Source organism: Cherax quadricarinatus, chromosome 68 (genome assembly GCF_038502225.1).
Source record: "Cherax quadricarinatus isolate ZL_2023a chromosome 68, ASM3850222v1, whole genome shotgun sequence".
NCBI lineage: Eukaryota > Metazoa > Arthropoda > Malacostraca > Decapoda > Parastacidae > Cherax > Cherax quadricarinatus.
In genome coordinates this window covers 11,330,971-11,352,342 of record NC_091359.1, presented here as the reverse complement: position 1 = coordinate 11,352,342, position 21,372 = coordinate 11,330,971, and the positions used below count along the sequence as shown (strand labels likewise).

General features: G+C 40.3%; 1 protein-coding gene across 2 annotated transcripts in view; it reads right to left on the bottom strand.

The window, feature by feature from the left end:
* Positions 1–21,372, bottom strand: part of LOC138854763 (uncharacterized) — a 593,204-nt gene that overhangs the window by 238,881 nt on the left and 332,951 nt on the right. For both annotated transcript variants that reach the window (XM_070099682.1, XM_070099683.1), the window contains one exon: positions 16,262–16,727. The gene's annotated coding sequence lies outside the window, so the exon portion shown is untranslated. The remainder of the gene's footprint in view (positions 1–16,261; positions 16,728–21,372) is intronic.

Genomic DNA, 21,372 nt, shown 5'->3' with positions numbered 1-21,372 from the left:
CTGTAAAAAACAAAAATCTTCACCACACTTGTTTACGATACTGCACCAATAAAATAGCTCATGATAAAGAGAATCGAACACTGGATAACTAGCGAGAAATTAGATAATATCAAATTTCGAGGTCACTTTCTGAGAAGGCTCAAGGCCAATAAGCAAGACGTTACAGCCCTCCAAGAATTTCGCAAAGAATCACAGTGAAGAAATAAGCTAAATGGGCAAAGACAAGATTGAAGAATATAGTACTAATTCGAGAAAGATTTGGCAACCCTTGAAATATATAGCCAAAATCCAGCAAATGGGTTTGACAGTGCTAAATACTGATAACGAGGCATGCCATGAATCATTTAAAATGACAAATTGTTTCATTACGTATTACACAACTGCTGCATCATCATTAGTCGGTAAATTGCCAAGTGCTTTAATAATTTCAACACAGACATCTCCCTATACCATTTCCAGCTATTAGTTCCATATATACAAAATTCATAAGATACACCTTAACTGAACCCAACTAGAAGCACCCGACCTGATAAAATTCCAGCCAAATTCCCAAAAGATGGCACCACCAAATAAGAATTTAACATAGCATATTTGAACAATGTATTCATCTCCACTGGGTTATATTTGTTATGATGTTCGTCAGCATGGCACGTGTCGCCTGGCACAGGCATTAATCATACAGGTGACCCGTTGATTGTTATAGAACCGTGCTGTATGAGCTCAAGTCAACTACAACCGTTCTTTGTCTATATTAAAAAAAATGTTAGAGTGGATGTAACTATAGGCCTATAATAGCCTAGAAAGATCTCTAAGTTTATTTAGGTACAAGTACAGGTACACATAAGTACAGGTACATGTAAGTACTGCTTCAGTCAGAGTTGACAGGAAGTGGAACAGTTTGGAGAGTGATGCAGTGGAGGCAGGATCCATATATACCTTTAAGAAGAGGTACGATAAATCTCATGGATCAGGGAGAGTGGACTAATAGCGATCAGCGAAGAAGCGGGGTCAGGAGCTGTGAATCGACCCTTGCACCCACAAACGGGTAAGAAATTTCAATGACTACAATTATCATAGTAATATACGTGTAAATTACGTAGCATAAGCAGAGTCAGACAAAGTGCCTTATTTTCACTGGGGTTCTTGTAATAACTTAATGACAGTAACGTCCCGCACAGTTGCCTTATAGATTAAACAAAAACTTTTATGTCCAAAGGGAATTTCAAAGGTGTGGTTAGGTACGGTTTAGTCAGGAAACAGGACAAGTGTTTCCTGACGCAGGTCTTAGTCATATGATGACCCACAGTCGGAGCTTTTGGTCATCTAAGGCCTTCCGCTGGCATACCGGTCCACCCCTTCAAAAACTGATTAATTGTAACCAATTTTTCATATCCTAGGCATGGAATCCAATGGAAATAAATCACTGATTTTTTTTTTGGGGGGGGGAGGGTTATCCTATGTAATTTACATTATGTACGATACTTAAACTTATTTGTACCTGTGCCTAAACTTACGCACCTGACCTACACTACTAAAAGGCTGATGAATAACACATGTACAACACTAGACTGATTTTACTGCCGACAATAAAGATTCCTAAATGTTGAACATGTGTCTTATTCATTGCCTACAAAGTGCAAATGGTATAATGCACCACAGTATACATCTGATGTACAAATAATTGACTTATTTTTATTAAAATCACGATGGGTAGAGGATAAAATGGCATGAATGGCTACCTTTAAGTATAACAAGGTAACAGAGGAAATAAGTCACAGTGTGTTACTTTAAATATTATCCTAGGTATACAATGCCTTGTATTCGGTCTAAATAAACATTTACTAGTCCCGAAAAACTAGATGTGACTGTTACGTTTTTAGTAGTCATAGATTTCATAGAAAATAAAAGCGTTTTCTATTACGAATGTGTCTTAGTCGTTTTCTTTTGCTTTAGTAGTAACTCTAAAAACTTTATTACTGTAAAGTATGGATTACAATTGATTCGGAAAATGTGATATTAATGACATTATAAAATGCCCCTGGTTATGTAGAGCGCACACAGTGTGGGTGGTTCAATCCCATGTACGGGTGGAAACGTTGGACATGTTAAGTTAAGGAATCCCCGGTACGGCTGGAAAACGTTAGGACGTGTTTCCATAAGACACCTGTTGTCCTTGTTCACTCATCAGTAAATGGGTACCTGGGTGTTAGTCGACTGTTGTGGGTGGCATCCTACAGGACAAGATTGTATGACCCGAAGGAAAATAAGCCAGTCATCGATAACGTACTAACTTTCTTTGGTTATCCTGGGTGGTAGGTTTTAGGTTTGTCAGGAAACAAGAAAAGTGTTTCCTGATGCGCGGTGCAATCAACTGTTGTCACTCTTAAACAGTCACGATAATGTCCAAATTGTAGGTGACCTTGAACCCACACATATCTATGGAGGCGTCCTTGATCTGTGCCTGGGCTTCAACATTACTTCTGCCAGTTGTGAGTCTTCCATTGTAACAGATATAGCGTCTGATCATTTCCCTAGGCTAACCTCTCTAGATATTGGTAATACTATCCTTCCTGGTGGGATATTCAAACGGAAACGTTTTAATGTTCCCACAGATCAGCATGATGACTTTGTTGCACATGTGACTGACTGGTATAATTCCTATGAGTGTTCCTCTGTAGAGACCTTTAACAATGATCTTGTGAGCAGTATTCAGAACTACTTAGAGCCGCCACTGCAACCTCTTGGTACTCTAAACCCAACAAACTTCCGTAATAATCATACCTCCTTCAAAAACCATACTTATTACAATGATTCTAAACTTCGTACACTGAAACGTACTGCTCGCAGACTAGGCCTAGCCTATAGAAAACATCGTACCCCTGGAATGCTGAGGCTCTTCCAAACTGCCCTTGCTGCTGCCAGAGAGCGTATGACAGAGCTGCGGCAAACCGACTGGGAAAAATTTGTCAACGGTCTTAATGCTCACACCCCACTTAGCCGGGCATGGAGGGACATAAATAGAATTAAGGGTAAACGAACTGGGCAGATCGCGCACCCTCATCCCTTGCATAGGGCGAATGAGTTAGTCAGTGCTTGGGCTGCTACATCTAGCTATGACAATCTTCCCAGTACCACACAGGCAAAATTAAATGATAAATATGATGCAAGGGAGAGACTTGTTTGCTTTATGCTCAGTAAGGCAGATGATTGCAACATTCCTTTCACTAATTATGAACTTGATGCAGCGCTAACTAAGGGCAACTCCACGTCGCCTGGTGAGGATGGTATTACTTACAACATACTCAGATTGCTGTGTCGAGTACCAGGTAATCCATTACTTGAATTATATAACATGAGCTATGTAACTGGGGAGCTCCCTCAATCTTGGACCAACAGCCTCATCATTCCAATTCCTAAGCCCAATCAACAAAATGCATTTCGCCCAATATCTCTTACTAGCTGCTTGTGTAAAACATTTGAGAGAATGATTCTTAATCGTCTCATGTACAGAATCAAACAATTTTTGTCTCCCCGGTTACATGGTTTCATGCATGGAAGGAGCGTGCATCATTGCATAGCCACCTTTCTCACCCTGCACACTGACAGTTCCTACACTACCTTCCTTGACCTTAAATCCGCTTTCGATGTAGCCAACCGACATGTAATAATTAGTGAACTTGCCAGAATGGATGTTGGAGGATGGCTTCTCCGCTGGATTAAAGGCTACCTGTCCAACAGAAAATCGTCTGTGTTGTTCCAGGGACATAGAAGTGTAACTAAAGACTTTGAATTAGGAACCCCACAGGGAGGTGTGCTCAGTCCCACACTGTTCAATATTCTAATTAATGCATTACTTAATGCTATGCCTAGTCAGCCCCATAATTATGTGATTAGTTTTGCTGATGATATAATGATTCACACCACCGGATTCTCCAACACCCAAAACATTCTTAATCATGTACTAGCCTCGTGTCAGGACCTGGGGTTGATAATCTCTACTGATAAAACAAAGATACTCAATAGGCGTCCTCCTCGACAGAGAGGCACAGTTCGTCAGATCCAATTGCATGATGGGTCTCTTCTAGAATATGTAAGCAGATACAGGTATCTAGGCTTTGAGGTTCCACTACTTGGACCTGTTGTAACAAGACTTTGTCGCCAATACAAAGAACGACTAAGAGCACTTAGAGTTGTGGCAGGGCTTCACCCCAGGTATGGTGCTAATGTTAAAATTGTGAAAATGATGTATCTTGCTTATATTAGATCATTGGTTGATTATGCTGCGCCACTACTTGCTCTTGTGTCTGACTGGAAGCTTGGAGGGCTGGAAAAACTGCAGAACGAAGCAATGAGGATCATCCTAGGATGCCCTCGTACTGCCAAAATTTTAAATATGCAAAAAGAACTTGATATTCCAAGCATCAGAGATCGTGTTACTGAAAGAAATATCCTAATTGGGGTTAATATGCTCAGGCAAGCTCATTCAAACCCCTGCACAGAAGCCCTCCAAACTTTCCTCAGCACTGGTGAACACTCCTCCAGATGGATCGAAAAGACTGGAACCGACCTCCGCATGAATCAGATACATGATCTATGTCAAGTAAGGCAACAGCGGCACTTCTCCGCTCCATGGAATATTACCCCATTCCAAACTACCATTCCTCCATTTCCCCCCAAACTACTTCTTAAATCACAACCAAAACTTCGCCTTGAAGCCAAACATGAGGCCTTAAGCTGTATTGATAACTTAGTCACACAGCACACACTCTCGCAAATTATTTACGTTGATGGTTCTGTTCACCAATCCACTGGTGCAGCTGGTAGTGCTGCTGTTGTCGTACAGAGTGATGGCTCTCTTAAAGAAATTGGAGCACGCATCAATAATTGGGCCTCTACCCTTCAGACAGAACTGTTTGCCATACTCCTTGCACTGAAATGCATCTATGTATCAAAGATTGACAGTTTAATTGTAACTGATTCTCTGTCATCCATAAATGCTCTCAACTCATTAAGCATAAATTGTGGCATGCTTGTGTCAGAAGCCAGACACAGGTATGGTAGGATTGTGGACAGTGGAGTCAGAGTGCACATGCTGTGGATTCCATCTCACATTGGTCTTCAGATGCATGATAGAACTGATAAATTGGCTAAGCTGTATGCTTTCAAAGAGGGAGTAGATTACAATCTTGGCTTGTCAGGTAGTAGTTTGAGAACAATAATACGAAAAGAACTTCAGCTGAATTTTATGGACTTAAGGCTCAGGGAGATTGACACCAGTGAGTCCATCTATCATCATTCTATCATGCAGGAGGAGCCACATGTCTATGGTGCATCCAACAAAATAAGCAGACTCTTGGATGTCACTACCGCCCGGCTCCGGCTGGGTTACAAGTATCTTTGGCAGGTTAAATCACCACCACCAGATGTAGACCAAACGAAATGTAAACTTTGCCAGATGGATTATTGTCACACCCTGCGTCATTATGTACTGGAGTGCGATAAAATTAATGAATTTAGAAACAATTCACTCAGAAGTGTTCAAGAAATGGCTAAGTATTTTATCCACAGTGGTATATTACAGACCATTCTGGAGAAATACCCTGACTTTGCTAGCTGTAAATAAAGCATTACCACATGTGTGCATGTGTGTGTGTGTGTGTGTGTGTGTGTGTGTGTGTGTGTGTGTGTGTGTGTGTGTGAGTATGAGTGTGTGTGTGTATGAGTGTGAGTGTGTGTATGAGTGTGTGTGAGTATGAGTGTGTGTGCGTGTGTGTATGAGTTTGTGTGTGTGTGTGTGTGTGTGTGTTTATGTGTGTGTGTGTATGAATTTGTATGTGTGTGTGTGTGTGTGTGTGTGTGTGTGTGAGAGAGAGAGAGACTCAGCAATCAACATTTGCACCAATAACTCACTACAGTTGTGACCGGGTGTGGAAGTGTGAATTGCTCATTACTCTAAAATTTGTTCATGATTGCAGCCATGTATAAACGTAAGTAACCATTCTTACAGTATTCATTACCTTTGTAACTTGTGAGTTCATTACCTTTGTAACTTGTGAGTTCATTACCTTGTACCTAGTTCAGCCATCAAAACTTTGGAGCCCGGTCCCTGGACCCATTGTGTACCTCTGTAATCTGTAAATACCTTTGTAACTTGTAATGATTGTGACTAGACCTACCTGGAGTTCATTACCTTTGTAAATTGTGAGTTCATTACCTTTGTAAATTGTGAATTCATTGCCTCTGTAACTTGCTCAGCTATCAAAACTTTGAGGCCCAGTCCCTGGACCCATTATGTACCTCTGTAATCTTTTGACTACCGCCCACAGGATGGGTATGGGGTGCATAATAAACATATTAAACTAACTAACTGATGCGCGTCTTAGTCATATGATGACCTGCGGCAAGAGCTTTCGGGCATCCGATCGAGGCCTTCCGCTGGTTTACTGGTCCACCCCTTTAAAAATTATGATTATTTTTTCTGGGTGGGTAGCCTTCCGTTTTAATAATCTGAACAAAAGTTATCTACTGCTAGAATTCGGTAAGACAATTCGATATAACACTGTGGAGGTTATTAATGTTGGTCCAATACAAATGCAGATACTAATCTAAATTTCAGTATTACTGCCCAGGATATACAATAAACTGAAAACCAAATGCATATATAAATTTACTCAGTTATTTCATAATAAAAATCATTATGATACAGAAGTCAAGATTAGCAGAGTGGCAATAGTTACTTAAACTATAATACGAACATATTGAGAGAATATATACATATAATAATATACGAGAGTTAAAGGAAAGATGGAAGACGAACAAAGACAGACCTAAATAAAAGCTAAGTTTCAGGATTTGACATGGCATAGTGTTGTCAAGATATATTAAGTTAAAGAGGTGCTTTTAACAGTAACTTTGAAGAAGCTAGGAGACAATGAATCTTTGGAATCTTCAGGCAGTTTCTTCCAGATTTTAGGGCCTTTTTCGCCGAGTTGTTTTTTCCTACACAGGTTGAGTCGGACACGGGAGATATAGGAGAGATTTGTGTGTCTTGTATAATGTCTGAGCTCTGTTGCAGCTATCAAGGAAGAGTTTCCGAGAAGTGTTTATATTAGAATTGAGTGTCCTCTAGTTATTTTGTCTCCGATATTGCCATATTTGTACTTAACTGATAATGTCTACTGTCCTCGGGAAACATGTTGGCATTAAAGATACATGTGTTGTGTTTGTGTCATACTCATTATCATAATCCAAGAAAGCCAGATAGTGTTATTTATTTCCGTAAGGACTTTCTAGTCCTCCCGGAATAGTTAAAATTTCTGTGCTTTTTTAATTTTAATTTTAAAATTACACGTGCATATAATCTTCATAATTTATATAAACCGTAAATTATAATTATTTTCAATGCAAGAATGTAGAATGTCATCATAGCGTGAGCCAGTTGAAGCAGTTGAAGACATTTGTTGATGTATACCGCTGCTCTGCAAGGACTATTGGTAGCAGCTTAAGCTTACAGAGGACTCTTATTACGTCGCATGGCAAATATAGACAGAGGGCTTGTACCTGTTCCCCCCTGTTCACCTAGCAGTAAATAATTGCGTTGGTGCTAGTCGACTGTTGTGAGTCACATCCTGGGGTAGAGGCAAAAAGATTCTTAATGGATATAAGCCACACTGACTGATTTTCTTAGTAAATCCGGAGTTGGTGACCATCCAAGCTAATAATCCAAAGTATATGTATTCTGACTGCGACTGGAATAGTGCAGAGTAAGGCATAAGTCCATAAGACAGTTAAATTAGGACACAGATCCAATCTAATTCATATCTATCAGAGACACTAGAGAGACCGGAATCCTAAAATACACAAGCACATTAAACTTGAAGCCACTCAAATGGTGCGCTGTCAAGGTAATCACCAAGAAAGGGTTGATTCTGGTATCTTTACCTGGAGGGTGTTCCGAGGGTCAACGTCCCCTCGGACCAGTCCTTGACCTGGCCTCCCAGTCGATCAGGGCCTGATCAACAAGGCTGTTAATGCTGGCCGCACTTAGTCCAACATACGAAACACAGTTCGGCTAATCGGGGACTGACATGTTCTAACATCAGAACCAGTGCGATATATTTTCTGATTACCGAAATAAGCGGCTATTTTCATCTGACATTCACATCTGAGGATCACTAGTTAGCCTTATTATCTGCAGGAAAAATCGAACGTTTCAAATATCATTAGTGATCCATTAGCGAATCGTCATTAACTTTTTGAAAGCTCCTATTGACACTTAATTAAAAACTTTTGCGATACTTAGCTTGATTCTTCATCGCGAAACGAAGTTTTTTTTTCTTCGGTGAGATAAAACCGAAATTTCACTCAGTCGTAAATAATTTATATACTAAGAGACAAATATAAACTTCAGCTCAAGAATATAATATTTTTAAATTATTTACGAAATTTTCATAAGAAGCAGTTTACAATCACGGAAATATATCACAACAGAGCAGAAGACAAACACAGCTTCCTACATTACAGAAGCGAGACAGGTTGAAGAAAAAGATTTTTATTGTTAAAACGTGTCCCTGAGTCAAGAGTTTTTTATTTAGTCATGACCTGATAAAGCTTTAATCAAGTAAAAGCTTGTTTTGCAACCTATGTCTTTTCATTAATACTATCAATAGTACGCTATTCGGACACCCATACCTCTACATACACAAACTACTGATACCTTAGGCAGGAAGGTATCAGTAGAGGTAAGGGTTCAGGACTGATATCATTTGGTATGTGTTGTAACATGTTATCTTTAAGATTTAGTTTGCAACGACACAAGAATGTTCTTAATCATGAAACATAATTTCATATATAAATTTATAATATATGCCGTGCCGAACAGGTAAACCTTGCGATTTTGGCTTAAATAGCAAGGCTCTTCTGGCCGAATAAGGCAAGTGAAAATTTGTGTATGCAATAATTTCGCAAAAATCATTCTGAAGGTAACGAAAAAAACATATTTCATTGTGTTTGTTTATTAAATAATTGTAAACTTATCTACAAAATATTTAGTGGGATTAGGATAAATTAAATTGCGATTTTTATGTTAAGGTTAGGTAAGTTTCTTAAGGTTCTTTGGTACAAAATTATTAATTTTTACTTTAACATAAATGAAAAAATATATATTTAGACGTGTAAGAGAAAATTTTAGAAAGGACGTAATTTTAAATGAGTTCATGCTAATTGACCAATTTTACCTATTCGGCACGACATTATATATATATATATATATATATATATATATATATATATATATATATATATATATATATATATATATATATATATATATATATATATATATATATATATGCAAAACAACCACTCTGAAAGAATAGAGAAATTCCAAGCGCTTTCGTGACTACTCACATTATCAAGGAACTATGAAAGTAAAGCATCCAAGGAAGCTGAACATTAAAATGGTATGAAATACCGACAGATTGTTAGGTAAGACACATATGCAACAGTTAGGTATCTTTATTTCGAAACGTTTCGCCTACACAGTAGGCTTCTTCAGTCGAGTACAGAAAGGTTGATAGAAGCAGAAGATACTTGAAGACGATGTAATCAGTCCATCACCCTTAAAGTTTTGAGGTGGTCAGTCCCTCAGTCTGGAGAAGAGCATTGTTCCGTTGTCTGAAACAATATGAAGTTGAAGTGACAGAATGGGGCCTTTATATAGTGCCAGGAGGTGAGACGTAGGTTGCTTTGGGAGGGCAGGTCCTTCTCAAACCCAGCCGTTCTCACTAGTAGAGGTTGTCGAAGTGGTCTGTACCAAGATACCCTTGTGTTGCAGTGTCTGACAGAATGAACATTAAAATGGTATGAAATACCGCCTACTGTGTAGGCGAAACGTTTCGAAATAAAGATACCTAACTGTTGCATATGTGTCTTACCTAACAATCTGTCGGTATTTCATACCATTTTAATGTTCATTCTGTCAGACACTGCAACACAAGGGTATCTTGTTACAGACCACTTCGACAACCTCTACTAGTGAGAACGGCTGGGTTTGAGAAGGACCTGCCCTCCCAAAGCAACCTACGTCTCACCTCCTGGCACTATATAAAGGCTGTGTACGAATGGTATATAATACCGACAAGATGAGAGTAAGACACATGTGCAACATCTGGGTATCTTTATTGTAGACGTTTCGCCATCCAGTGGCTTTATCAATACAAATTCCAGGACATAACTTGAAGACAGTAGAACTATGTACAGAAGATGAGGTAATCAGTCCCTCAACCTAGGAGTAGGTGCTAACAGCACCATAGTCGTGGAGATTCTGAAGCAGAAGAAAGAATCCTGGCGCTTATATAGTAACGTCAGGTGAAGCAGACGAGGGCAAATTCACTGGTGGGCGGGATTCCCCAGTGGAAGTAGGTCCTTCCCAAAGAGATGGGTTGTAGTAGTAGTTGTCGTAGTTGAGAAGGTTATGTACATGTCCTCAGAATTAAGATTCCATGATGTTGCAGTGTCTGACAAGTTGTGTACGAATGGTATATAATACCGACAAGATGAGAGTAAGACACATGTGCAACATCTGGGTATCTTTATTGTAGACGTTTCGCCATCCAGTGGCTTTATCAATACAAATTCCAGGACATAACTTGAAGACAGTAGAACTATGTACAGAAGATGAGGTAATCAGTCCCTCAACCTAGGAGTAGGTGCTAACAGCACCATAGTCGTGGAGATTCTGAAGCAGAAGAAAGAATCCTGGCGCTTATATAGTAACGTCAGGTGAAGCAGACGAGGGCAAATTCACTGGTGGGCGGGATTCCCCAGTGGAAGTAGGTCCTTCCCAAAGAGATGGGTTGTAGTAGTAGTTGTCGTAGTTGAGAAGGTTATGTACATGTCCTCAGAATTAAGATTCCATGATGTTGCAGTGTCTGACAAGTTGTGTACACTGCAACATCATGGAATCTTAATTCTGAGGACATGTACATAACCTTCTCAACTACGACAACTACTACTACAACCCATCTCTTTGGGAAGGACCTACTTCCACTGGGGAATCCCGCCCACCAGTGAATTTGCCCTCGTCTGCTTCACCTGACGTTACTATATAAGCGCCAGGATTCTTTCTTCTGCTTCAGAATCTCCACGACTATGGTGCTGTTAGCACCTACTCCTAGGTTGAGGGACTGATTACCTCATCTTCTGTACATAGTTCTACTGTCTTCAAGTTATGTCCTGGAATTTGTATTGATAAAGCCACTGGATGGCGAAACGTCTACAATAAAGATACCCAGATGTTGCACATGTGTCTTACTCTCATCTTGTCGGTATTATATACCATTCGTACACAACTTGTCAGACACTGCAACATCATGGAATCTTAATTCTGAGGACATGTACATAACCTTCTCAACTACGACAACTACTACTACAACCCATCTCTTTGGGAAGGACCTACTTCCACTGGGGAATCCCGCCCACCAGTGAATTTGCCCTCGTCTGCTTCACCTGACGTTACTATATAAGCGCCAGGATTCTTTCTTCTGCTTCAGAATCTCCACGACTATGGTGCTGTTAGCACCTACTCCTAGGTTGAGGGACTGATTACCTCATCTTCTGTACATAGTTCTACTGTCTTCAAGTTATGTCCTGGAATTTGTATTGATAAAGCCACTGGATGGCGAAACGTCTACAATAAAGATACCCAGATGTTGCACATGTGTCTTACTCTCACTATATAAAGGCCCCATTCTGTCACTTCAACTTCATATTTTTTCAGACAACGGAACAATGCTCTTCTCCAGACTGAGGGACTGACCACCTCAAAACTTTAAGGGTGATGGACTGATTACATCGTCTTCAAGTATCTTCTGCTTCTATCAACCTTTCTGTACTCGACTGAAGAAGCCTACTGTGTAGGCGAAACGTTTCGAAATAAAGATACCTAACTGTTGCATATGTGTCTTACCATCCAAGGAAGCTATATAAGGGGTCTGGCCAACACCTCACTATCAGATCCCACAACGGTTAAACACCTGACGCGCGCCGGCCCAACTGGACAGGTCCTTTGCACAACTCACCAACAAACTATTCTACCCAAGAAAATTTAAAAATTATTATTTGTCCAGTGTATTATTAAATTCTTCCCAAATTCTATTAATTATAAATGGATCTAATTTATTTAAACCAAAGGAAATATTCATATTATTGTCAAAACTGCTTTTTATGAAACAAGATTCAATTATATTCCTGTCGACCATGGACTTGCTTGATACTACTTTCTCAACTTTTTGAAAATCAATTGGATGGTTAAAATCTCTTACATGAATAAATAGAGCATTGGAATCTTGTCCAGTTCTAATGCTATATTTATGTTGTTTTAATCTTAGTTCGAGATTTTTACCAGTTTAACCGTAATAAACTTTATCGCAAATTTTACAAGGAATCTTATAGACACATCCATCAGCATTTTGGGGGAAATTCTTTATCAAAAGTTTTTTTTACTGTATCAAGATTTTTGAATACAATTTTACTATTAAAAGTCTTAAGAAGAGAAGGCATATCAACCAACTTTTCATGGTAAGGGAGAACCAACATATTTTTAGTTGAATAAGGCTGGTTGTCCCTTTTTGGATTGTAAAAAGTATTTCTAGCAACTTTAAAAGATTTATCAATTACATTTCTTGGGTATTTTAAATCATTACCTATTTCATAAATTTTGGATATTTCCTCATCTATGAACTCAGGACTACAAATTCGTAAAGCTCTCAAAAACATTGATGAGAAAACAGACAGTTTGACTCTATCTTGATGCGAGGAATAATAGTGGACATAGGAACAGTTATTTGTAGGTTTTCTGTAAATTTTAAATTTGAATTCATTATTACCCTTAATAAATAAAACATTTAAAAGTAACTAGTAGCCAGGATGGTAGCATTTAATTGCTACTAGTAGCCATGACTAGTAGCATTTAAACGCTACTAGCCATGACTAGTAGCATTTAAGGGCTACTAGTAGTCATAACTAGTAACATTTAAAAGCAACTGGTAGCCATGACTAATAACAGAAGCGGCATGCATATAGTAATTTGACCCAGTCTTCAATTAATTAAATGACTACGTCAATTACAATCTCAGTTACCCTTCCAGATTTTCAATTACCATTACAATTACCTGATACGTTACCTTCAGTTACAGTAAATGTTACTAATATTCAAATCATTACTAATTGTTCGAAATGCTGAGCAAAGATTTGACTTCAAATTTTGATTTTAAATGTACCGTATTTTCCGTCATATAAGGCGCAAGAACCTTACTATAAGCTATATACGACGATGTTTGTTAGCATTTGTAACGTAACGTTAGTCAACAACTGCTAAAGTGTAACCCAAAACCTGCCCTTAACCCCGACCTTGAGCATATAAGGCGCAGGGTGATTTCCCAAGACTTAGGGGAAAATGGTGCGTCTTATATGCCGGAAAATATAGTAATTACATAAACAAGGAACAGCAATACCATTAGTTACATTTTCAGAGACAAGCAGGTTGGGTACAAGTGCTTAATAGAACAAGATCCAGGAAGATCACAAGTAAAAAAAAAAATTCGTTTCACCTAATGTACTTCATTGTGACTCACGGAACCGTAATAACACGATTACAAACCACGAAACGGGTGGGGGTTGAACCCATGGCCTGGATGTTTAGGATTCGCTTGCGATGAGTTCAAAACCCCACCTGTTCCGTGGTGTGCACTTTTTTTGCGATAGATTTAAGAGAATAATTAATAATTTTCCATTCGATACAATGTGAACAAGGAAACTGCACCTAGAAGCTGAACAAAATTAGGAGACTTGGAATGAATTGTTGCAGGAAAGTTGCAAACGAGGCATTTCACATGTGGAATAATGAAGACAATGTTGACTTAAATGATGCACAGAAACAACAACTTGCAGACGTTAAGCCCATTGTCGCATATTACACCTCATTAAGATTCATGCATGGAAAGTAATCATAATTTTTTGGGTTCCACTTAATTAGGAGCACACGGAAGGTTGCAGGTCCCAGCTGCGCCCTACTGGCGGTAAAAAAAAAAAATCCTACTCTGTCAGTGCTGAAGTGGCTGTATAACCCATCATTTCTCTTGCTGTGTTCTGCACGAGGAATATATCTGGAGGAGTATCCCTCCTAAAACCTAAGGAATATACGTAGAAGGGAGTACAATTCTGTTCAGTAAATTTCTAAAATGTATATTTAGGAGTATTATACTAGAATCAATTTCATAAAAGTATATTCTAGTATTATTTTTTTAGATATATACTCTAGTACTCTTGAAAATAAATTAGAAATTTATTCTAGTATAATTTTCTTGAATATACTTCTTAGAAAATTATTCTATTATAATTTTATGGAATATACTTTTATACTAGAATAAATTTCTAAAATATTTGAGGTAATTTTACTAGAATATTCTTAATTCTCTGGAAAGTAATTTAAAAATTTATTCCAGTACAATTTTCTTGAGTATACCTTTCAGAAATTTATTCTAGTACAGATCTCTTGAATATACTTTTTACAAATTTGTTCTAGTTTATCAGCGGGGGATTTCTGTTTACCTGAAGGCATAAACCTAAAAAAAAATTGGGGCCTAGTTTTATGATGTAATTTAAGTAGGTATAAGCTTGTCAACAGTCAACTATAATTACCTTTTAATCTAAAAGTTCGATTACAATCGTAATTACTAATAAAATAATTACAGTTACAATTACAGTTTCTGGAAGTTTGATTTCGACTTAGCGACTTTGCACGCCTGGCAATAAAAAAAATTGCATGCAACACGCCCTAAAAAATATGTGAAAACTACGAAAATGAATAAATCGCTTTAAACAAATACCATGATATTAAGTTAAAACAACCAGCATCATTTATAAACCCCATTAAATTATAAATGCCAGACTTCCCTAGGAGTTCCCAGAGGTCTCTACAGGAGCCTCGGTAATTATAATAACCATGACGAGAGTGAAAAGGCCTAAGCCATGGGAATACTTAAAATGTATTCCACATCCAAGGGTAAATTGCAGTCTAAACATGCGAAAGTAAGAACCACTGCGAACATGTGGTTATGGGTGAAATATGTGTACTCGATCCACAGTCAAGAGAGATTCGTCTCAAAGAAGATTCCTGTTGAAGGAGGAGAGTCAGACACCCACGTCCTGCCCAATCTGTATAGTTAACTGCTGGTCCGTAAGACACTTGGGCCCAAGGACGTATTTGTGGGTATATTCTATCATGCCACTTTAAGGCAAAAGTCTATGACAGAGTGGGCTCGACGCAGCATTTTTGCCACGGTCTCTGCTCGTTCATTGCCGGCGATAACAACATAAAGGGCACTAAGAGAACTGCACATCCTTGTGCAGCGCGTGGAGACGCGATAACCACTCCTGGGTCTTTGGAATCACAGGTTTAGTAGTATTTAAACGCTCTTAGCAGCCATGACTTGTACTATATAAACGCTACTAGTAGCCATGACTAGTGTGACGAGACGCAAACAACGTAAATCTATCACAAACTTACCTTAAACTGGTCTCTCTCTTGGCTCTCGTTGTGCTGGGCGTCAACACTTACCTGTAAGGGGCAAAGAGGAGAGATGTTAGTTATCATTACAGCCATGGAACAGCTCTAAACCCGTATGGGGGGAACTTAAGAACATAAGAATGGAGGAACACTGCAGAAGGCCTACTGGCCCACAGTGTTTTATTTCATCAGATTTGACCTGTGGAAAAGGAGGGTAGCGCTTATTCCTTGGTTCAAGAGTTTTTCAATGCTGTCTCCCACCCTTAAGAATCTTACAGCAAGGTGTGAAATTATCTATTTTCTCGGCGATGCGCTAAACCTGCAGGGGGTAACAGAGAGCCTATGGGGTTTGTGTGTAATCAAATTTGATCCGAGGGAAGGGAAGGGTAACTCCAATTCATCGGATTACGAACTCTTCAATATCAACACCCCTATTCCATGACCTGTGTAATAAACTATGTAAGAAAAAGCTTGGAAAATAAACACAAGTGCAATATAATATATTTATTGACAACGTTTCGCCCACACAGTGGACTTTATCAAGACAAACATACGAGATCTGGTTGTGCTTGATAAAGCTCACCGTGTGGGCGAAACGTGTCAATAAAGGATGACATTATGCTGCCCTTCTGTTTATTTTTCCATCGTGTCGGTATTTTATACCGTTTACTTCCAAGGTCACACGATGCTCACCTTGTGTTGAAGGATGCAGAGGCTAGGACCACCTCAGGTCCTGCCGGCGACACTTCCGGCGGACACTACCGGCGGACACTACCGGCGGACACTACCGGCGGACACTACCGGCGGACACTACCGGCGGACACTACCGGCGGACACTGTCGAGTGACACTACCGGCGACACTACCGGCGACACTACCGGCGACACTACCGGGAGACACTATCGGCGACACTGCCAGGCGATCCTACCGGCGACACTGCCGGGAGACACTCCGGGGGACACTGTCGTCGACACTGCAGGGTGACACTACCGGCGACAATGCCAGGGGACACTGCCGGGGGACACTGCCGGGGGACACTGCCGGGGGACACTGCCGGGGGACACTGCCGGGGGACACTGCCAGGGGACACTGCCGGGGGACACTGCCGGGGGCCACTGCCGGGGGGCACTGCCGGGGGACACTGCCGGCGACCACAATGCCTGCAACATTAAGAGAAAATTCTATTTAACAAGTGTAAAATACCCGCTATATACCCGTACCGTTCATGTCTTAATATATACCCGCGGAATCTAATTTAAATCACTAAATATTCTCGACTGGCGATGCACAGCAGAAATACAGCCTTGACCCTCGTGTAGTCGATAGGCTGTAAACCTGACAGAAGCGAGTACAAATAGAAAGCGCGTCTGTCTGGCGCTCAGCAGACGGAGGATCGAGCCTCTAACACGTCTTGCTCTGAATGACCCACATGGGTTTAGCGCTTAACACTAATTAAACAAACATCTGAAGCTAACTAACCAATATGTGCTACAAACCTCTTTAATACAAACTTTTAATTAACCTGTAATTAAAAATTCATTTAGTAGCTAATTATGTTTTATTAGATCTATAATATATATTTTTTATTTAAAAAAAAATCCTTGAGATTTTATGAACATAAATTTCTATAAACTTTTGGACAAATACAAATTAGAAAATTAGAAAAACCTGAATTTATTAGTGGAAATAATTATTCTTAACTTAATGGTTATAACAACATAATTTATAAAATGGGTGGACTGGTAAGCCGGCGGAAGGCCTCGGTCAGATGACAAAAAGCTACAACGGATGGTCATCTTATGACCCGCGTCAGGGAACACTTGTCCTGTTTCCTGACATATGTTACCTAACTTAACCCTATTATTCTTGCATTCATGAGGAGTGTGCTAAACTCGTACGGGTTATACAGCACCATGGGGAATGGGAAGCAATTAGGTTCGATCCAAGAAGTGTATGATCAAGTCCACTTCCTTGGATCAAAAGGTGAAGATAGTTAAGAATATTCCTTCGTCTCAGGGTGAAGTTTAGCTCTCAGTAATGGTGTGGAAAAGGACACTTACGTACAGTTCAGGACGTTTATTAAAGGAAACGTTTCCTGTAATAAATGTCTTGATCTAAGAACATAAGAATGGAACGCTGCAGAAGGCCTACTGGCCCATGCAAGGCAGGTCCTTATCAAAACCACCACTACTCAAAGCTGCCCAAGAATTTACTCCCGTACCCACGACACCAACCCAATCCAGCTCCTCCCACTCGTACATTTGTCCAATCTCTTTTTAAAACCACCCAGGTAATCAGTCTCTCAGCCAAACTGAGGGACTGATTACCTCAAACTCTTCCTCTCCTTACCCATTTCTACTTTGTATTGGACTGATGAAGCCACTCTGTGGCGAAACGTTTCCTTAATAAAGATTCCCATATGTTGCATAAGTGTCTCGATCTTCAACATGATGACATGTTAGGTTAGGTCAGGTTCGTTCGTCAGGAAAGAGGACAAGTGTTTCCTTGACGCGGGTCTTAGTCATATGATGACCCGCAAATGTTGACAGGCCAATACTAAACGCTGTTCCGATTGACGCTTGCTCATGCACGTTTTTCAAAGAGTTTTTATTTCCTTGTTTTCTAGTTATTGTAGATTGATGGGTGTGTGGGATAGGGAGAGAACCTTCTGCTTCATTGTCTTGACCTCATCTTTAACGACAGTTTTTTGTCTTTAGGGATAATCTTGATATATTGTTTTGTCTTTCTCTCCTTCCTCTTGTCTCATTTTTCCCCATTTTCTCTCCCTCTTCCCCCATTTGTTTTTCTTCCTTTTTCCCTCTTCTTTTTATTGATCTTGCTCTCTTATCCTGCCTTCTTATCATTTCCATTCTTTCCCCTTCCTCTCTGCTCTTCTTATTCATCTTTCTCCTCCTTCCCTCATTATTTCCTCTTCGTACTATTCATCTTAGTACTGCATTTTTTCTTCATTTTCTCCTCCTCTTCTACCTCCACCCTTTTCAACAGGCAATTCCTACTCCTTCAGCTCTCCATTTCCCCCCTGTTCATCCCCCCTCCTCCTTCCTCCTCCTTCCCTTTCTATCCTCCATTATATCTCTGTCTCTGGGCGTATATACGCCGAGAGTTACTGTAATCATTGTTTCAGGAAGTAATTTACTCTCGTCTGGAGGTGAAAAGTTTACTTGCAGCCTTTTAATGACCCTCCGGTAGTCAATAGGCTTTAAATCCTCCCATTAAACCCATGTTCTTTTCCTGTCACCCTGTCTCTTTCAACTAAAACTCTTATGGTTATCTTTCCTTGCCTGTCATTCTGTCAATATGCCTGTCAGTCTCTCTTGTACTGCTTTTACTTTTTATGCTTCAGCGACTGTCTTGTTGTGTCTGGCTATTTGTATGTTTCTCGTGTCGGGTCGGACTATGTTTTTGCCTGTCGTGTTGGGTCTGACTATATGTCTGCCTGTCTTGATGGGTCTGACTGTGTGTGTGTGTGTGTGAGTGTCATTCTAAGTTGTGCATGCATCTGTCTGTACACTGGTAGTGTATTTCAGTCGTGCTCTCTCTCTCTCTCTCTCTCTCTCTCTCTCTCTCTCTCATCTCTGGCAGTTTCTCCTGGTGTAGTTGGCTTCATGTATTACAAAATTCTACTCAAGACTTGGTGGAAAGTTCTAATTTGTATTCTTGTAGGCAAGGGAAGAATGCCGACGGTGGGAAATATATTGAAATCCTCATGTTATGTGTGTGTGTGTGTGTGTGTGTGTGTGTGTGTGTGTGTGTGTGTGTGTGTGTGTGTGTGTGTGTGTGTGTGTGTGTGTGTTGCACACAAGCACAGTGTCTGTAGGATGTTGCAAAAACAGTAATATCTATTTCAGTAGACACCAATGTCTATAACTGCACGCACCAGCGGTTGCTTCCCGCTGTGCCCCAGCCATAGAACCAGCGCCACTAGCGGTTACTTCCTGCTGTGCCCCAGCCATAGAACCAGCGCCACTAGCGGTTACTTCCCGCTGTGCTCCAGCCATAGAACCAGCGCCACTAGCGGTTACTTCCCGCTGTGCCCCAGCCATAGAACCAGCGCCACTAGCGGTTACTTCCCGCTGTGCCCCAGCCATAGAACCAGCGCCACTAGCGGTTACTTCCCGCTGTGCCCCAGCCATAGAACCAGCGCCACTAGCGGCCATCATACAACACACACACACACACACACATCAGGTGTTTACCACAGACAAGTGGCAGCATCCACCCTAGGTATCTTTCTCGTGCTTAACAGACCCACAATCGAACCTCTTCTCGTAGCGCTGAATGGTCAACACAGGAATGCCAGAGTTCTAATATTTTCCATTTACATTTCCCGTAATTTTAACACTGGGTTTGCAAGCAATTTTTAGTGCCCCAAATATCAGGGATCTGCCTGAAATCACGCTTATATCGCAACTAAAATTTATTTAGGCTTATAAGGTAGGTTGAGATTAATGAGGTCTACGGAGCAGCGTGAGATTAATTAATATGACTCCCTGTGTTTGGCGTCTCGCTTAACAAACATTAAGTTCATTTAGGTATTGGTGCATATAAGTACAGTTACGCAGATTATCATACATTGTAACATGCGTAAATTACTTAGGATAACCGTAAAAAGTTAAGCAAAGTTACTTATTTCCATTGGGATTATTGAGGTTCTGTTGGATTTCCTCTTGAAACATTGCCCTCTTTCCATTTTTTTCCATTTTTCTGGTGAGGATTAAATGGGTCAGATTTTTTTGGCAAACAAGCAAAAAGGAAGCGCGCGCACGCACGCACGCACACACACACACACACACACACAGGAACCATACATAGTTTTAAGAAGAGGTATGACAAAGCTCAGGAAGCAGAGAGAGAGAGGATCCAGTAGCGATCAGTGAAGAGGCGGGGCCAGGAGCTGAGTCTCGACCCCTGCAACCACAATTAGGTGAGTACAATTAGGTGAGTACACACACACACACACACACACACACACACACACACACACACTAACGCGTACGCATACATAGCACAAGCTTGAATACGCAGGCACGTACGAGTGTGTAATATATATGCAAAACAACCACGGGAGGAGTAGAATGATAGCTGTAGGCCTTTCGCGTTGCAATCAACACATCATCAGGAGCTTGCAAAATTGCAGAAAAGATGAGGATGACCAAGCAAGTACGTTCCCATAAGACGTCTTCACATGAAGACGCCCTATGGGAATGTACTTGCTTGGACATCCTCCCTTTTTTTAAGAAGAAAGAAGGAGCACTGCAACAGGCCTACTGACACATGCGGAGCAGGTCCATGTTTTTGCAACTTTGCAAGCTCCTGATGATGTGTTGATTGCAACACGAAAGACCTACAGCTATCATTCTACTCTTGTATCGCTTGGTTTGCAATATTTGGGTAGTGTAATATATATATATATATATATATATATATATATATATATATATATATATATATATATATACATACACACACACACACACACACACACACTCACACACACACACACACACTGATCTCTGACTGAAGGAGACTCCAACCTACGAACCTTGGAACAAGGTACGCAGTGCTTTACCAATCTACCCACACTGGACAATACCTTGGAGTCCAGCTTGCGCTAGACTTTGATCCAAGGCAGCCAGCTTTCAGGGAGAAGGCTTACAGCTTTTCATTTCATCCCCTGCATGCATCTTGCGAATTCCTTGCATTGTTAATATCTCTAGTAAGGCTGATGCATGCAGGGGATGAGATGAAAAGCTGTAAGTCTTCTCCCTGAAAGTTGGCTGCCTT